The sequence below is a fragment of the Rhipicephalus microplus genome, unplaced genomic scaffold (assembly GCF_043290135.1).
Source record: "Rhipicephalus microplus isolate Deutch F79 unplaced genomic scaffold, USDA_Rmic scaffold_24, whole genome shotgun sequence".
NCBI lineage: Eukaryota > Metazoa > Arthropoda > Arachnida > Ixodida > Ixodidae > Rhipicephalus > Rhipicephalus microplus.
In genome coordinates, this window is record NW_027464597.1 from 8,006,932 (window position 1) to 8,025,705 (window position 18,774).

Here is an 18,774-nt window from a genome sequence, read left to right on the forward strand (position 1 = left end):
TTCGTGTAGGGTGTTCAGCTAACACCCTTTCAGTAGGGTGTATCTGAAAACACGCATAGGGTGTTGCTCTGGCGACAAGCCAGTTTACACCCTTAAGGGTGTAAAAAAATTTACTGTGAACGCCACCGGATACCTAGTAGTCAATCAGAAGCCACCACCAGAGAAAGAAGTCCCCTGTGGACTTCGACGTGGTCCCGGAAGCCCCGAGCCTCCGGTGGATCGCCTGGCTGTAAGAAATGACTCATCCGCTCGCGGGGCATTGGCTCCCACGGCTTCTAAAGGTACCCCGGCCTTTGCGTGATATTATATTATGTTTTAAATTTGCCCATGGCTCTTACCCTAAAAGCTATTACTTTTAACGTTCAAGGTTTCCACAACCCACAAAAATATACTGAGGTATTGACTTTCGTGCGTTCATTGCACTGTGATTTGCTGTTCGTTTACGAAATAAAATTGTGGAAGCTTTCTGATTTATTCGCTTTCAAGCGCGCATTCAATATTGATTATTTCTCTCTGTACGGCAGCACGCGTTCGACTGGCGTAGGAGTCATTAGTTGTAACTGAAGTCTATTGCGTGATCATGATGTTTCCTTCGATTTCTTCGGATGCGTCCTGGCCTTCGTTACGTATAGCATTTGTTAGCATGTATGCACCAGTGCTGTTCGTGAACTATAATGCGTTCTTCCAATATCTTGATGCGTTCTTTTAAATTCACAACATGAGATACTCCTAGGGGACTTTAATTGTGTCTTCGACCGACACGAAGACGTTCGAGCTCCGGATCGTGGCTGGTCAAACTGGAACGCCAGACAACTCCAACGTCCACTGCAGCAACTGGCATTGAGTGACATTCATAAAAGCGTAGTTAATAGCAATTTCATCTACACGTGGCGTCGAGCAGCGTCGAGCAGCAGAATTGATCGCGTGCACGCATCCCCCGGTCTCATTACCCACGTTCACCACTCTAGGGTAATGTCATTGCCAATGACAGCAGTGTAAATTAGCGACCATCACCCTATTATGCTCTCTCTGCGCCTGCCAGCGGGGATGCCAACGATTCACAGACCATGGCGTCTCATTTACCGCGTCCTCCAGGACTTTCAGTCTACGAAAAAATTGTCCTTAGCATTACAGGCATCGCTCATTGGGGCGGATATAGCTGATTGGGGTCACCTCAAAGAACAGTGGCGCTATCATTGCAGTGCGTCGGGTAGGAAATTTCGCACCCGTATGTTCAAAGATGCTTCATTGTTAATCCGAAAAATACGCATTGCCCACTGTAATCCCAGGCGCCCCCCCGTTATGCGGGCATGGCAAGAGGAGCTCGTGAAACAGTAACAACGTACTACGCGCGCATCTTCGCTATCGGCTTTAGCTTGGTGCTTTAGGCGTGCACCGTGTGCACAACCTGAGGTGCTAAGGTATGCACGCAGAGCTCTGCTTCGTCCACCAGGCTCTCGTTCCCACTCGCTGAACTCTACCGCGCCAGCTGCTGCGAGTACGCGTGACTTTCAGGCATTGAGTCAACACTTTCAGTAAATGGCTCAATCTGTTTCTATTATCGGTTACCCAGGATTCGTTTCTTCGCAGCAACTGCTAAAAGACTTACCACGTGATTACAAATGTCACATGACGTTCTAGTATCACTACCATCCGATGACGAAATAAAGGGCGCATTAGACGCAATGAAAAAGGGTTCGGCGCAAGAGCCTGACAGACTCCCTGCAGAGTTTTATGTACAGTTCTGACCTATCATTGGTCCAATTAGGTCACGCGCGATTCGCAAGTGCTTCCGAGATGTTACCTTTCCAACCTCTTTTCACAGATGCCGTATAACACTAGTTTCCAAGAAAGACTCAATGTCCACGCAACCAGAAGATTGGCGCCCTATTACCCTGCTTATATATATTACAAGCTTTTGGCCAACTCTTTGGTGCGCCGAATCAGTCCATCTCTTGCAACATTAATCGCTCCCCACCAAGTCTGTTCTATTCAGGGCCAAGAAATACACACCCATCTGTGGCTAACGCGTTACATCATTCAGTACACCACTAGTCGATGTGCAAAGGGACGGTTTGTTTCCTTAGATCAGGAGAAAGATTTTGACTTAATAGAGCATAGCTACTTACTGAATGTTTTACATGCATTTGGATTCCCGGATAAATTCATTGACCTCATTCACGTGATGTACACTAATTCAGAAAGTACCCTTCACATAGATTCCCGCGAGAGTCACCCTTTCAAGGAAGCGCGTGGGGTCCGTCAAGGGTGTCCCCTCTCCCCATTGCTGTACATCTTTGCATTAGGACCCTTCTTGAGGGCCGTTGAACGTCGCCCGCCGATTCGAGGCTTACCCCTACCTGGTAACACTCAAGTAAAGGTCACTGCTTATGCAGATGACATTACGTTATATGTACATAATGAACAGTCACTGTAGCTTGCTGTGGATACTTTTTATGATTTCGCCATTATCGCTGGTGCCAGGTTAAACTTTTCTAAAAACCAGTATTTTTTTATTGGAAACTCCAGTGGTCATATCAGCATCACGTCACCTTTACAGTGGTCCCCTAACATTGCAATACTGGGAGTTAATTTCACTGCATTTGGTGTACAGGACAGCATCTGGTGATTCGTTTTACAAACTATTCAAAGTAATATAAAATGAGCATTTCACTTCGAATTACCCTTCTTGGAACACCAATACGTATCTCAAACGGTGTACTTCGGAAATATTTGTACCTTTGCCATTCTGTTAAGTCGCCGCTCCGATTCTGCTAGAAAGTGCAAAACTGCTTCAGTTCAACTTTTTGGTCTGGTGGCACAGAATCATTATCTCGTCCGGCGTTAGCTCAACCACGAGATCAAGGCGGTTTTGCACTTCCCGATGTTTCCTTCACGGCTTCTACATTGTGTCTCCGCACTCCATTGCGAATACTGAGCAATTATGGCACGCCCGCTCAGACACTGCCTTGCTACTATTTGGGGCCATCACTATACGTCTTCCTGCTGGCTAGCGAAATTAACCAAGGTCCTGAATCAACTGAATTATCATCTTTGTATCTAGCCCTTCTGGCATATCACCGATGGTTGGAGACTACGTGCCCAGAGATAGCGGTAGCCGAATCCTAAGTGATGGACACGTTGGCCGTTCTACTACGGCGCTTGGTGCCCCAGCATCGTCAGTCTATAATGAACCGCCCTTCTAAACAAATAACTACAGCAGTGTTGCCAGGACATCTTCGGGACTTTGTCTGGCGGTTGGGCTGGGGCTTGCTCCCCTCTCGAGATCGGTTGCAGTGATGGCAGGCGGTTCGCACTCCCACTTGCCCCAATGGCGTCATGGTCAAGACCAATCGACACGTGACAATTGAGTGCGTGGTCTCCCGTCTTTTTTGGCACGCGGTGCATGTTTATTTTCGGGGACAAGGTGTGCGAGCATTCGTGACCACCGGCCTATTCCCGCACGGGCACTTCTCGGCTCTTTTAATATTTGCGGGGCTGTCCAGCCTTTGGCGAAAGTGATGCGAGACCGTGGCTGCGAACTGCCGCCGGCGTCCTTTGTGGCAGATTGTGGGCCAAATGAGACGAGATATTATCGCTTTCCTCTCTGAGGAGCTTTTCTTTCTCGGAGAGCACGAGTTTCTGCGGCATTGGTCCTGCCCTTTCGTCAATGTTAAACACGAAAGGGTAAAACTGATTTTTCGACTGACGTGGTGCTAAGCAGCACTCGTTGAGTAGTTATTCACAATTTCGTTTGCAACCAATTGTTTCATTGCATCTATTGCATCGTCATACCCTTGTCTCATGTTGCATTGAGATTTTGTGTATGTATGCCAATAGTGTCATGTATAATAGAGCATTGATGTCTTCATTGCAATGTCGTGATGTTTGTCGTGGCACATAGATGTGCCGAAGTGTATGTGCCCTATTACTGGAACGCTATGATATTGTTGTTTTCTGTACATAGCGTAGATTGTTTTTTTCATAAACACATATAACTGCCCTGGAGCTGCTAGGCTGGTAATTTACTCTCTTGCTCCGGAGTTTTACCTGTAATCGGGACAGCTCACTGCTCTCCCATAGTTGAGTGCGAAATACTCGAAATTGTTGAACACTTTTTCTAAACACACAGCTTGCATAGTACATACGCATGAACACCATTATATATCCTTTTGTGTACGCAAGGTATGTAAGTTGAGATCTGGAAATAAAATTGTCTCAAATCAGTTCATGAGACGGCTTTATGCTCTCCCATGGTAGAGTACCAAGTACTCTTAATCGTAAACCACTTTTTCTGAATACAAATGCTGTAGCAGATTTCACAAGTTTGAGGCCAACGGGACGGCTTTATTCTCTCTCATAATACAGTACCACCTACTCTGAATCATTAACCAATTTAGCGGCAAAGCTCCTTAGGCGTGGGTCGTGCATCCGCGATGTATTGACCTCGAGGACATACCGTGGCGCCACCTACGTGATGACGTCACTCATAGGATGCCGGGTTGTGCTGTCTGCTAGAACACCGCATTTCCCGCGCTTTTGCTGTGGATACCGTGCGTGCTTCCCTTTGTTTTGAATCTCAGTGCTTCAAGAAGCGATAACACCTGATAATACGTGCAAGCAAACTACGAATCGGTGCCCCCGGGGGAACTCTCGTGTATAACTTCCATCGTAAACTCGCGACTAAGAACCGGTGCAGCCAAGGGGGACGATGCAAGCAAGGCGAGCGCACGCATCCTATCGGTGACGTCAAAACGATCACAGTGCTGGCCTCTCTAGTGAAGGCCCTCACGGCCAATGTATTACTAATAGTCGTCGTCGTAGTAGTAGGTAGCCACATCTCGTTTAGTCGTTGCAATGTGCGCTGGACTTGTATTTTATAAGTATATGATTAAAAGATGCAAGGTGGCGGTACTTGGAATGTTCACTAGATGGACGGACACACGGATTGGCACACAGATAAGCAGACGCATGAATGGAAGGTCGCGCAGGCGGACGGACAGACAGATACTTGGACAGACGCACGGACACATTGATGGACACGCAGACGAATGTATTGACGCAGGGACAGATGTACAGACGAACGAACGGAAGCAAGCACGAATGGATTGATAGAAGCGCGGACAGACTGACGGGCGCTTCGCCCCACTCATCATCATTCACTCCGTGGATATGCTGTGATTTTTTTTTTTTTGCTTCTGGAATGCGCTCAGCCCTCTGACTTTTTTTCTAAAGCATTCTATGCACAAAGTATTTTACATTTAGAACAAGTTACACATCTTGTAGTAAGCGCTCTAAACTTTTACCAACGTTCCGTTCTTGTCGAATGCATCTTAAAATATAAATAACGGTCAAATCTAGTTGATGCTCACCTCATTTTTACTTTTTTAATCCCGTCGTTTTGAGTACAGAGAAGAGTGAAAATTAGCAATACCTGAATCAGAAAACAGTGATTGTGGAATATTTTGTTTTCTTCTCAATGTCTTCTCGTTTAGTTTTTGTCGGAAGAGGGTTCTACACATATGGCTTTTGCACTGAATGTCATGCCGGGCTGAACTCATGAATGTATCGAACAGCGATAGTTTTTGTGCGTCATTTCTGATGAACGCGCACAAAGGATACGCTCCTTTCACGTATACGTAGTTTTACAATAAGCGAAGCCACCGCGCTTCAATATAGCGACCATTCGAAACTCTCGGATGTGCTCGAGTTTTTCAATAGCCTATGTAAACTGGTTGCTGCCGCTTGTCGCGAACCGAACCCCTCCTCACATCGTCAGCGCCAGCCATGATAATCACCCACTCATTTGCGAATTGGGCGATCAACGGGACATTCTGCGTTCCCTGCCTCGCTATTGTTTAGGGCCGCGGGCATCCAACGCAGCCTGTACACGCGCCTAAGCGCTAATTAGTGTAAGTGGTATGGTTTCTTTTTTTTTAATTGTACCCAAAGATTATTCTTTCTATTATTTCACAAAGTTCATATTCTGCAGAACTTCCGTATACTGGTATAGCGTGACGTGAGTAAGCGTAGTGTTTTCGATTAAAATAAGTCCAAATTTATAGTGGTTCGAAATTGGGGACTGGCGGGATTGTGGTATTATAAACACTATTGAATGCACTAATCGAATGACTTTGCTTACAGTGCCTAAAAGTATAGTTTCTTGTCCCTGTCTTGGTTTTGTAGAGCCTTTCCTGGTTAAGCACTCTCTCATTCCTCATTTCATTTCTCCTTGATCCCTAGCGCATTAAAATAAACACCAGTATGCCGAAATGGGTAAGCTTCAGAACTTGCGATTCTTACTTCCCCTCTCTTTTTTGGGGGGGCATCTATGTTCGCAAAACAGAAATACTGAAAGGTCAAAGATGTCGGCTTTCTACTGCACAAGTATCGTTGTTCGAGCTGTTGAGTGCGATTGTAGTTGGCAGCTTTTCGACAAGGGTCTAACCAGAGTGCAGAAAACTGGACAGCGTGGCATAACAGTCAGTCATAACCATGCTCAGACGCTGCTGAAACAAAGAATGTGAAGCGACACAGTTTACCCAGAGCATGTAAAAAAAGAAAATCGACAATGCTTTGTTAGCACCAAATTGTCATCGAGGGTTGTTCTTCATGCTGCCATCTTCACAAAATCATTGTCACTACGCGGTGACCGACGCTATCTTGCTGCTGTCGGTACATACGCCCGCGTTCAAATTCAACACTGCATATCACCAGCGAATGCAACCAGGTTAAAGCGAGCGAAGGCAACCGAATCCAATGTTGAAGGCGTGCAAAACTATTGATTGCACTTTAACAACTCAGTTAACTATACTGAATTACTATTTTTTAGGATCGCTTCCACTTGAAAAAAGTCTTAAGGACCTCACGTCATTCCCACCTCAAGTCAATGGAAACCTCATCGTTTGGAATCCTTCCATGTGCCAGCTTTACCGATATGGGTTGACCGTGTGCAAGCATGTGCAGACATATCGATTAATTAGTGCGTGCATTGGTCGATACCATTTAGCTACCTAATAAGGCTAATCCTTTTGTGGGGCGCTTTCTGTCCGTTCAGAAGACACCGAGATACTACGCTAAAGCAGCTTAGAAGGCTCAATGTCTTTATAGCAACTTTTTGTCCGAAACACATTAGTTTTTAAACAAAATTACTGATACATTGAAGCGGTTCATGTTTGAAATTTAACCAATTAATTATAGTAATCAAGTGAATATGCACCCTCGCATGTCAGAAACCTAAGTATGATCACAATAATATCTTAAAGACGGCGAATAAGGAAAGAAGGAGAGGACAGGCTAGCCCAAATAAAGTTTTGCTTGCTTTGCCACTGAATGAACTTGGAATGAAAGGACGTGCACGGACAGCCATAACCACGGCGTTACCAAGGGCTGTTGCAAGGCTCGGACGACTTGGAGACGAGGTCAAGTACGCTTACCTGCGAGTCTCCCTGCATTAGGCCTGCGTCTATGACGGGATCTTTCGCCTTCCTGGAAGGCGCACAATTTTCACTTCGGCTCAAGTTACTACACAATATGTACAGTGTCAATGTTTATCAAAGGAAACACAGGAGCTCGTCGCCTGCGTACTCCAGCGGATGCTGGCAGTGCGTTAAAGCAGGAGCGAGAGCAACCACAGTCTCTTATTGCGTCATCTCGGGGTGAGCGTCTTGTGTCAGCGCTCGTCTTGTGTCTCCCTATTTCTCTGTCTTCGTTTTTCATGCTGTTTACCACGAGCAAAACAAACATTCATTACTGATGTAGAACCAGCAGCAAGATTGCGACCCCCTCCGCTTACAAGGCAATTACCGCCATTGTGTACTTGCCTTGAAGAGGGAGGGGGTTGCAGTCTTGCCGCTGGTTTCATATCAGCAATAAATGGTTATTTCGCTCACCGCCAGATGACGTGGAAAGAGACGGTGGTTCCACTCACTCCCACTTGAACGCCCTGCTAGCAGCCGCCGGAGCGGGCAGGCCACGCGCTCCAGCGTTCCCTTTTATAAGAAATGACACTGTACCTTTCAAAGGCAAAAAAAAAAGATTGCGAACCTTTTGTGTTGTGGGATGTTGTTCAATACTCTAGCACTGCATGGGCGCTTCTGTTCGCAATGATTGTTGTTGTCAAGCTTATGTACATGCACGTGCCCAAGAACAGAAGATAGTGCTTGAAGACAGAGATATCGTATCACACTGTATCTTATCGTCACGGAGTCGTGACGTCGACGAAGGGGACTGACTGTGATCAAACTGTTTATCCGGCTGAACTTCTGGCGGGTCAATGAAAAGTCAGAGAACAGAAATACACACTGGTACTGAGAGCGGAGAACTGAGAGTCATCCATCGATCCACTGAGAAGCGGTGAAGCAGGTCGGCATTTATACATGTGCTGTCAAATATTCCAGCGTTATTGCTGGCTGCCGCGTGAATTCCAGAATAATCTATAATGTTCGCGTTGCGCGCGTAATCCTAACAAAATGATCTTCTACAGTCCAGAAGCTTCTGGAACACTGCAGGCGTAATTTGCGCTGAACATTACTTATAGTGTCTAATGGGCGATAAAAGAACTTGAGAAAGGAATATGGCAACGTCCTGAAAAACAAAATTGCGAATATAACATTATTGACATTTCAGTGCCTTTGAATACCACTAGTCAACAAAAAATGGAACATGTTTCGGAAGGTGAGTGTAGTGTGTCATGTTGAGCATTCATTTCTACGATAAGGTTAAAGAAGGTGGTTCTCCCCTTTTTCACATTGCTTTAGGATCGTGACGAATACCTGGTTTAGAAGTAGCGAGTTCAGTCCATAAGTGATACGCGTCTTTTGTTGATCAAGAAATGCTCAGTGTTGGGAATCAGTGCTGGCGATCGCATATATCTTCTACGTATCCCGTCGAAAATGCTTCTTTAAACACCACCCGCTAGCAGGGAGGTGATGTTTTCAACTAATGCAAAGCTGAACGATTACGCCACATTTTTTTCTTTTAAACAAAAGAACTTTAAAAAACACCGTATGAAGCATTTCTTATTGCATTCAGACTATTCGAACAGAACAAAAGAGCCACACACTAGTCAAAAGTTACCTACACACACAAGTCCAAATGTTACCTACAGCACTACATTCAGAAATACAATACGGTCTGGTTTTCTTACAATTCTACCGAATCGGGTGACATATTCGCCTGGGATTCGTGGCAGTTGAACATTACTGCGATTGTCTGTGCGATCGCAGGGGGGAGCTTAGGAATTGGGATGGCTGCTAGCAATTGAACTTTCCAGGCCACAGGGAAAGTCATACGACACGTCGTAGGATTCTGGGACTCTGCTTGGCGCTTGCTTGACTAGCGATTTCCTGTTGCGTTGGATCTGGAGGCCGCTTTCCAAGCCAACAACATACGACCACAGCCGTTTAGCGCACCGACAGATGACGCCTTCCCGTCTGCAGCCCTTGACCCAGACAGTGTCCCCGGGTGCCAATGGGACAAAGTGGCGGACAGCGTGGTGGCGATTGTAATTTTGTCTGTGCTTGTCCCGGACAGCCGCATCCTTTTCCCACACCTCTTTCAGGTTGGGCGTCTTTAGAATCAACTTGTCTGGATGGAGAGGCAGGGTGGCACGAAGCTGCCTTCCCATGAGCAGCTCCGCAGGTGATCTGCCTAGTAGTCCCGGGGTGTCCCTCTAGGCCAACAGAGCCAAATAGAGATCATGAGATTTTAGAGTAGCCCTTGTACTGTTTTCACCATTCGTTCTACCTTCTCATTTGCCTGCAGGTACCTTAGGCTACACGTCACACTCTGTAATCCATAAGTCCTCACGAACGCCTTAAATTCCTCACTAACAAACTGAGCACCGTTGTCCGTTGCCAGCACTTCCGGAATACTAATGTATTCCGGAATGTGACTTCCGGAATGTGACTAACAACGCTGGTGTTAGTAAGAGATATCAGCAAACACAACTCGGGAAAGCGCGATAGATAGTCCACTAAAAGCAAGTAGATCCGGCCATGGAGGTAGAAGATATCGGCTGCGACCCTTTGCCATGGGCGATTAGAAGTCTGGGTTGGGATCATAGGTTCACTCGGCTGGTCTCGAAACTCTGAACATTGCGGCAATCGCCAACCACGGTAGCAAGCTGAGAGCTTAAACCAGGCCGCCAAACGGATTCTCTTGCTCTCGCCCTGCACCTCACGATACCCTGATGGCCTTCGTGAAGCAGACTTGACATTCTATTCTGGGGCGAGTGCGGCACAACGAGGCGTGTGCCATGTATGAGGCCTCCTTTGCAGACGCTCAGAGCTGCCTGATCCTGCCAATATGGCCTCAATACGCCTGATATCAAACCTGGTCTCTGCCATCTTTAACGAAGATAACGGAACAACATACGGCAGGTCTCGTCCTTTGCCTGTTCTTCGGCAACCAGTCGAAACTGGTCCGACTCGCCCAACTGACAACACCCCAGAAAGAAACGAGTTGACTTCCTCTACCGAAAGGACGCCCTTACTCTTTTGCTGTCGCATTGGCACCCTAGAAAGTGCGTCAGCAATTTCCAAGTTTTTCCCTGGAACATATTCCACCTCGAAACTAAATCGCATCAGACGCATTCGAAATCGCTGAATGCACGGCGGCAACAAATCAAGCGGGGTCCTTCCTAGCAATGTGGCTAGTGGTTTGTGATCGGTTTCCAGCGTTATGGAAAGCTCACGCACGTAACTTTCAAGACGTTCGGCTGCCCAAGTTAGAGCTAGGGTCTCCTTTTCAATTTGCGCCAGTGCATTTCTGTTGTTATCAATGATCTGGAAATAAACACAACTGGCTGCCTTTCTTTGTTTCGTTGTACCTTAACCAGAACTGCCCCTAAACCGTACGAAGATGCATCTGCAGAAAGAGTAGTTGGATTATGCGGATCAAACTTTGCCTTGCGTCTATTGGAGCAGATGGCCTGCTTAACGCTGTCAAAGGCCATCTGCTGAGGTGCAGCCCAACTCCACTCCTTGTTCCTTTGCAGCAACTGACGTAACGGCGTGGTCTTATCTGCTTAGTCGGGGATAAACCGCGAGCAATGATTTGCGAGAGCAAGGAATCAGCGCATGTTGTTTACATTTTGCGGTGACTTCATATCACTGATCACTCTAACTTTAGCTGGGTCCGGTCGTATGCCATCTTTGCTCACTTGGGATCCCAAAAAACAAAGCTCTTTTACACTGAACTGACATTTTTCCCGATTCAGGGTTACGCCGGCTTCTGCCAATCGATTTAAAATCTGGAACAGTCGCTCATCATGCTCTTTCTGAGACGAACCAAATACCAGTACATCGTCCATTAGGCTTACGACCCCCGGCACTCTATCAAAGATTTCACACATCAGCCTTTGAAAATACTCAGGAGCAGATGTTATTCCGAACGGAAGACGCATAAAGCAATAACGTCGAAAAGGAGTAATAAATGTCAGTAGCTGAGAGCCCTTGCTTAGCTTCACCTGATGGAATCCCAAGTTCGCGTCAAGTTTAGAAAATACCATTGCTCCGCTAAGCAGCGCAAGTGTCTCATCAACAGTGGGGAGCACGAACCGCTCACGTTTCGCACTCTTATTCAACTGCGTAAGATCAACACAGATCCGAACTTGCCCGGAAGGCTTCAAGACTGGCACTATGCTAGCACACCATTCGGTCGGCCCTTCAACTTTACAAATTACTCCGTTTTTTTCTATTTCCTATAGCTCGCATTTCACATACGACGAGTCGTGTGAATAGCATAGAGCACTGCGTCTTCTTCGAGACTAATACAGTATTCTCCTTTCATTGTACCTAAACCATGGAAGGGAAGCACGTTTGCACAGCTTGATGAACTGAGGCCTCATCTACGAATTTCCCAATTTCTAAAGCTTCTATTGATGGCAAGCCTGAAATGACATTACTCGCCGAGTTGACGACGAAAACGTCCTGCCTAACCTGACATCGTCTCCACAGAATATTGGCAGTGAATTTTCCTTTTAGGTCTAACACTTCGCTGCCTGGCCCTTTTCAAAGTTACGTTAGACTGCTGAATATCTTTCGGTACGCCAGGAAAGGATGCTGAAACAACGTTTACTTCTGCTCCTGTGTCGACTTTAGCAAATACGGTCACCCCGTCAATATCGACTTGAACAAAGCGAACTCTTGCTAATGTACCAGCTAAAGTCCCAACAAAGTACGTTACACCTTTTGGATCTAATTGCTCACTCGAAGCATGACTCCAGCAAATACTGCACAGGCCTACCTCGGATGCACTTGCTTCAGCATTCGTGAAGTCCTGCCTTCGTTGGCACACCGCAGTGAAGTGTCCCCGTCGTTGGCACCCTTAGCAGATCGCTCCTTTTGAAGGACACGATGACTTCCAGTTACGGGCTCTGCCACACGCCGCACACTTTCGGACGTCTTTGTTAACCCGTTGGTGTTCTGCCCACCCGCAAGCTTCTCGATGAACTGCGTCAACCTCAAGGCTTGGTGGTACGCACTGCTGTCAAGCTGATGTTGTTGTACTGCTTCTTTCGTTCTTGCCCTGGACAGTGCAGTTTTCAGATTCAGTGTTGCGTACATTTGGAGGGCCTCAGACAGCTTGCAGTCCCGTAGTCCAACGACAAAACGGTCGAGGGTCATCCTCTCTTTCATCACACCATAGTGACACCTACCTGCCAGCGTATGTAACGCCGTCATGTACTGGTCCATTGATTCACCTGCAGCTTGGTGGCGACAATAGAAGCCCGCACATTCGTAGACCAAAATCCGTGTGGTAACGAAGTATGCGTCAAAGCGTTTCTTGACCACTTCATAGTCCTTTGACTGTTCTTCTGATAATTCAAAGGTCCGGAATATGTTGCGAGCATGTCAGCCCATCGTATACATCAGCGTACATACCTGGACCTCCCCAGTTCGCTCGCTAAGACAGGAAGCAAATTGATAATTATCAAAGTCTCGTACCCACTCCGGCCACTCTGACACTTTGTCAAAGTTGAAGCTCGTTGGCGGTTGTACCAGGAAGGGCTGGCAGAAACCCGTATTTTCTGCACTCGCCATAGCTCGAAAAGCAGTGCGCTACCCTTCTGACACCACGTTGGGTTTCCGTGACGAACGACATTGTGTTGAACACGAACGGGAAACGCCACCGAACTCTTTATTTACTCTGAATATATACATGTGCCTGTATGGCACGCATGCGCAGGGCATTGTCCCGGTAGGGGCGGCATGACACAACGTAACCATGATAACAGCTGAACGATTACGCCACATTTAGTAGTATACGAACCAAGGCTTGTTTTATTACAATTTTAGTGTGGTCAGTTAAGTCATTTGCCAAGAGATTGAACACGGATGCATAATGGCGCTGCAGCCTCACGTGGCAAAGATGCTTTCGTAGTTGCTGTCTGTAAAATTTTTGGCACCACTGGTGCGAAACTGCCTTAACTTATTTTTAAGCCCCCTGTACGACAAATCGAAAGAGCTTGTAATATTTACCGCGAAAGAAACAATTTTCTGCAGTGAAGCGTGAAGGCTGCGATCTCCCAGCTGGACCTGGCCGACCAACGTGAACTCGTCGCTCGAGCCCGGCGGGTGGGCCAGGCCAGAGGATTCCTGGATGAAGGAACCGTCCCGCCTTCACTCAAAAGCCTTGATACTATAAATGTTTTTTGCTGTCTCCACAGTTTCTGCAACATCACAGAGGTGACAAATATTAAAAGATAAACAGGTGTCTTTGCTGCGTAACCACGCTTTTACAGGTACTGTTTCGTATTCATCATGTACTAAAGTGCCTTGGATATTGGCGAAATTGGCATTTTCTTTGTGACAGCAAATATATGGACACTCTCGGATGGATTGCGCCACCAGCGTGGGCGTAGATTTCATAAATAGTATATGCATACGTATCCATACACATCAAAATGCAAGAAAGAAAAAAAATTCCAGAGAAAAAAAAGACTCCGATGCGCCGAATCGAACATAGGACCTTCACGTCATGAATGCGAGGTGTTAACTACTGAGCCACCCAGAGTTCTTTTTTCTTAGTCAACTCGTTTAACGTTCAAAAGGCAAGCTATTCACATTTACCACTTACCGCTGATGGCTGGCATCTCGGGTGGTGATATATCGTATTTTAGGCATTATCAGCAAGATGGCGCAGTGAGTGCGTGGCGGCTCTCATGTCTCGCTCGTATTTCGGCTGGCGTGGAGAGTAAGGGGGGGGTGAAAGCTCAATCGCGCGCCCTAGTCTTACAGTGTGGATAATCGTACTTCTTGGCTGGCCTTTGTGTTTTGTCGGAACGATTTTGTTGTAGTAACTGGGCGCACAAAGGTCACTGCAATCGTTGCACAACCTTTGTGAAAAGGGTGCTATTTTCAGACATAGCGAAGTAACAACTGAGACGCTTATTCGCGTTAATCTTTACCTGTGAGTACGTTTCGTTCATCTATAGTGCGTGAAAAACGCGGGGCACATCTTGATATGCTAGCCATTCTGCGCGTGACCTTCCAATTTGTTGCTCTCACGTTCATTGCTTGGCCTGGCATTTGCGGCAAAGCTGTGACTTTTCTTCATACGATGAAGCCAACCAAAGCTGAACGCAAGTTTGAAGCTCAAATTTTTGTATGCTTTCCAGATAGCACTCGCTAAGTGCTTGAAATCGGCATCCTGCAGCTCCTTAAGGCATGCGAATATCTCATTGTACAGACTACACAGTGAGTATACTCTCTATCTTCGTGTCACTGGGACAGTAAATGCCTTTTTATATAATATATTGCACTCCTTTTGCACTTTTTCGCACAGTCATGTTATTCAAGAACAATACGTTGTTATCGTCGATATACTACTGGGTTGTGCGTAGACACGCAGGTAAAATGCCTAATTTTATACTTCGCGTGTATTTTCTTCTTCAGTTGGGCAGCAATTTCACCGGGATGTTTTCTTCGTACAATGTAAATCATGTCAATGAAATAATGCATTCGCATGCGACATTCTTGTCTCTCCATCAGCATCTGTGTTTAAATACGAATATATTTAAGCTCCGTCGAACGACATATGCGAAAAAGACTATGCAACAGTCAGCGTTGATAAGTCGTCTTGAAATTTTAATTCCGTCTTAGTGATCACTCTCACAAAAGTTTTCATGTAGGTACGGCTGCCATTGCTTCCAACAGAACGGGGTGCTACTTACTTGTCTTCTTCATGTTTTTGGTTTTATATAATGTTTACCTGTTTATTATATTAGTCAGCTCTTCTTCAAAACATCACATTACAAATACACTACCAACTGCATATATAACCTTATTTTTTGTTTGCTAATTCACATTACATTAGCTTCATCGAAATTAGTAAAATGCCTCTTTTGAAAACCGAGAGTAGTCGACCTAATGTATACTAAATTGGCCTTATGTGCTTAGTGCTTTAGGTGACAAGGCTGCTTTACAGGCAGTGGCTATGAATGATATCGCCTTGGTTCATGGCTTGTGAATGGTAATTAGTGAGAGCTAATGATAATTGATGCCCTAGAGAAAAACAAGGCACAATCTCCCTAATTTACGACTAATTTGGATAACGAAGTATTCGGCTATTTTCTTAAGTGAGACAAAGCAAGGGCCGCTGCCTGCGAAATTCCGTGTAAAATCTGCGAGTTCAAACCACACAAAGGTCAAGGCTAACGATGCCCTTCACACAAGAAAGCTTGCTTGGCAAACCTAATATATTCACCATATTTATTAACCTAATCAAAAACATTGTTCACGCTTTCACCGTGCAAATTCGCAAATACGCGACACATACATGGATATGTTGCTGAACTTTGTATCTTGTTATGTCTCTCGGTGCCGTTTGTTTATATACGTGAAAATTTCAATGACCACTCGAAAAAAAAAAGAATTCGTCTGCTTACCAGTCAGTTCCTTTTTTCCGTATGACCATCGATGTTATAGAAAAAATAATGCAAATAATTCCCCCGGTTCATTCCATTCGCCAACGATGACTCGAAGGATAACGCGTCCTTTTTTAACATGAAAGTGTTTCATGCCGAGGTCCACCATGGCTGCACCGACGTACTTCATCACGGATATGACGCTGCAAAATATGTACAACAGATTGCAAATAAAAAAAATGGCAGATAACACGTACATAGGGAATAGATGATATGTGAAGCATGAATAAGAAATGTAGATATGTCACTTTAAAATAAGCACAACGTTACGAGGTAGAAATAAATGATGCCGTACATGACTTCCATGTTATGAATATTATGTGTGGATGTGTCCTATACATTCGTCACCTACTCACGTCACGTGATAACAAATTAAGTATATGTGAAGCAAGCGAAACGACCGCGAGCACGCTATAAGCGTGGTAGGTTTCATGTTTATATATGAGACGCGTATCAGGATTATCATGTTTGCACCAGCCATACATTTCGCCATCTATTAACCTCTCCTAACACAAAAATTGGTAATTGTAGAGCGAGCAAAACGGCCGCGAGCGCATCATGACGGGCTCATCATACTCCAATATAGCGTTGACGCGCGCGCCCGCTGAGCACAGTGACGCTACGTTAGCAAAACGCGAGCACTCTATAGTCGGTCGCCAGGCGCGACCACCCTTCGTCGGTGCGGCCCGACAGCAACCGGCGCGAAATGCGACATGCTGCATTTCGCGCTGATGCCATAGAGTAACATTACTCTATACCGATGCATGCGTTACCCAGACAACACTGCGTCTTCCTCTTTTCGTGACGGAGGGACGCCGGACGCGCTGAAACGCGCATGCGTTAAAGCATTGCAGCACGGCGCGCGCCTGCGAGTATATGGCAGGACCAGAGCTCGGTGTGGCTACGCTGGCGTGACGCGACGAAATGAACGCCGGCGAGCACGTGCACCGCGTAATGTCAAAATGTATTGGCGCCTTGACAATGACATGTAGTCATGTTCTTCGTGAAACCCATCTAATGATTTTTATGTTTGCACCAGTCACATACTTTTGTCGTTCGTTGGCGTCACGTAATACCAAATTTGGCATATGTGAAGCTTGTGAAACGGCCTCGAGTGCATCATGAGTGTGGCACGTAGTCATGTTGTTAAATGACACGCATCTCATGTGTATCATGATTGCACCAGTCACATAGCTTCGTCATACATTCACGTACCGTACTACCAAATTTGGTATATGCGACGCTAGCGAAACGGCCGCGAGCGCATCATGAGCGTGACATGTAATTATGTTGTTACATAAAACGCATTTTATGATTTTCATGTTATGGTCTGTAACTCGCGTTCGCCATGCAATCAATCATGTCATACCATACCAGTTTTGCAACATGCCATGGGAACGAAACGACTGCAAGAGCTGCAAAGCCATGAAATGTAAATCATCGCAATCATGACACACATGTCATAAATTTAAAAGCGAAGCATTTTTAGCGAACTTCAGCAACATTGAACACATCTATCAATCAATCAATCAATCTATCTATCTATCTATCTATCTATCTATCTATCTGACAGCTTACGTTGGGGTGCTATCGTGGTCACCCCCTTATCTTGGCGTGAACCAAAATTAGCATGAGAAGGTGGGATGAATTGACAAATATGACGTGCTGGTCAAGCCATGAATAATGCCAGAATCCTGTCACGTACGTCGTCAAACACTTCCCGCCAGACAGTGCCACATACCCACGGGCGGGTATGTGTCGCTGGTATGTGGGCATGTGCCACAGGTGATTGACACTTAGTATCTACCCAGGAACGAGAAGAACACACATGGGTAATTTTAACACGCAAGCGTTAAGCAATAACTGTATCAGTAGCGTCGACCCAACGAAGGCATAAAATAAATTTCAGTGTTAAGAGGAAAACCTGACCTAGGCAGCGTTGACACCCTGACCTAGGCAGCGTTGGGCATGTGCCACAGGTGATTGACACTTAGTATCTACCCAGGAACGAGAAGAACACACATGGGTAATTTTAACACGCAAGCGTTAAGCAGTAACTGTATCAGTAGCGTCGACCCAACGAAGGCATAAAATAAATTTCAGTGTTAAGAGGAAAACCTGACCTAGGCAGCGTTGATGTTGCACCTGACCTAGGCAGCGTTGACCTAGGCAGCGTTGGTGTGTTTCGCGAATCAGATTGCTTCTGGGTTCTTTTCGAACTACTAAACCTTGAGTAAACAGTCTCGGTGAAACTGCGTCGGGGGTGTACTGAGAGCAGCTGTGTGGTGTGTTTTGTGAATCAAATTGCTTTTGGGTTGTTTCAGAGCGACTAAAACCGTAAGTAAGCAGTCTTGGGTGAATTGTATAGACAGAGTATCACAAAACGTATTTGTTTGCACCAGCGTCGCTAGCATCAGGGCTCGCTTTTTCCTGTAGATCTCGCAGCATGTTCATCACGGCTGTTATACGCATGGCAAGTTTTAATCTGATCGGCTTATTACGCTGTTGCAGCTACGGCCATACATCACCGTTCATGTTTTGAGCAATTTAGAGGCTACCAGTAGTCTTGCCTACACAATCGATGCATATCGTTAGTAATTGCGAGTTTGAATTATCAAGTGCTCATAATACACCCCAGTCGGTTTTTTACCTTCAGTGAGAGTGCAGGAAAACGTGAAACAGTTGTTCAATCACTGAGTATGTCCAGTTTTAAAATGAACTACCTAGTTACTTGATATTGCAGTGTCGATTCTGATGTCTGTCGCAGTTTTGCCGACTTTGTGCAGCAGTCACTCTCCAAAATACTGCAAATGTATAACTTGCAGGTGACCGTGGGTAATATT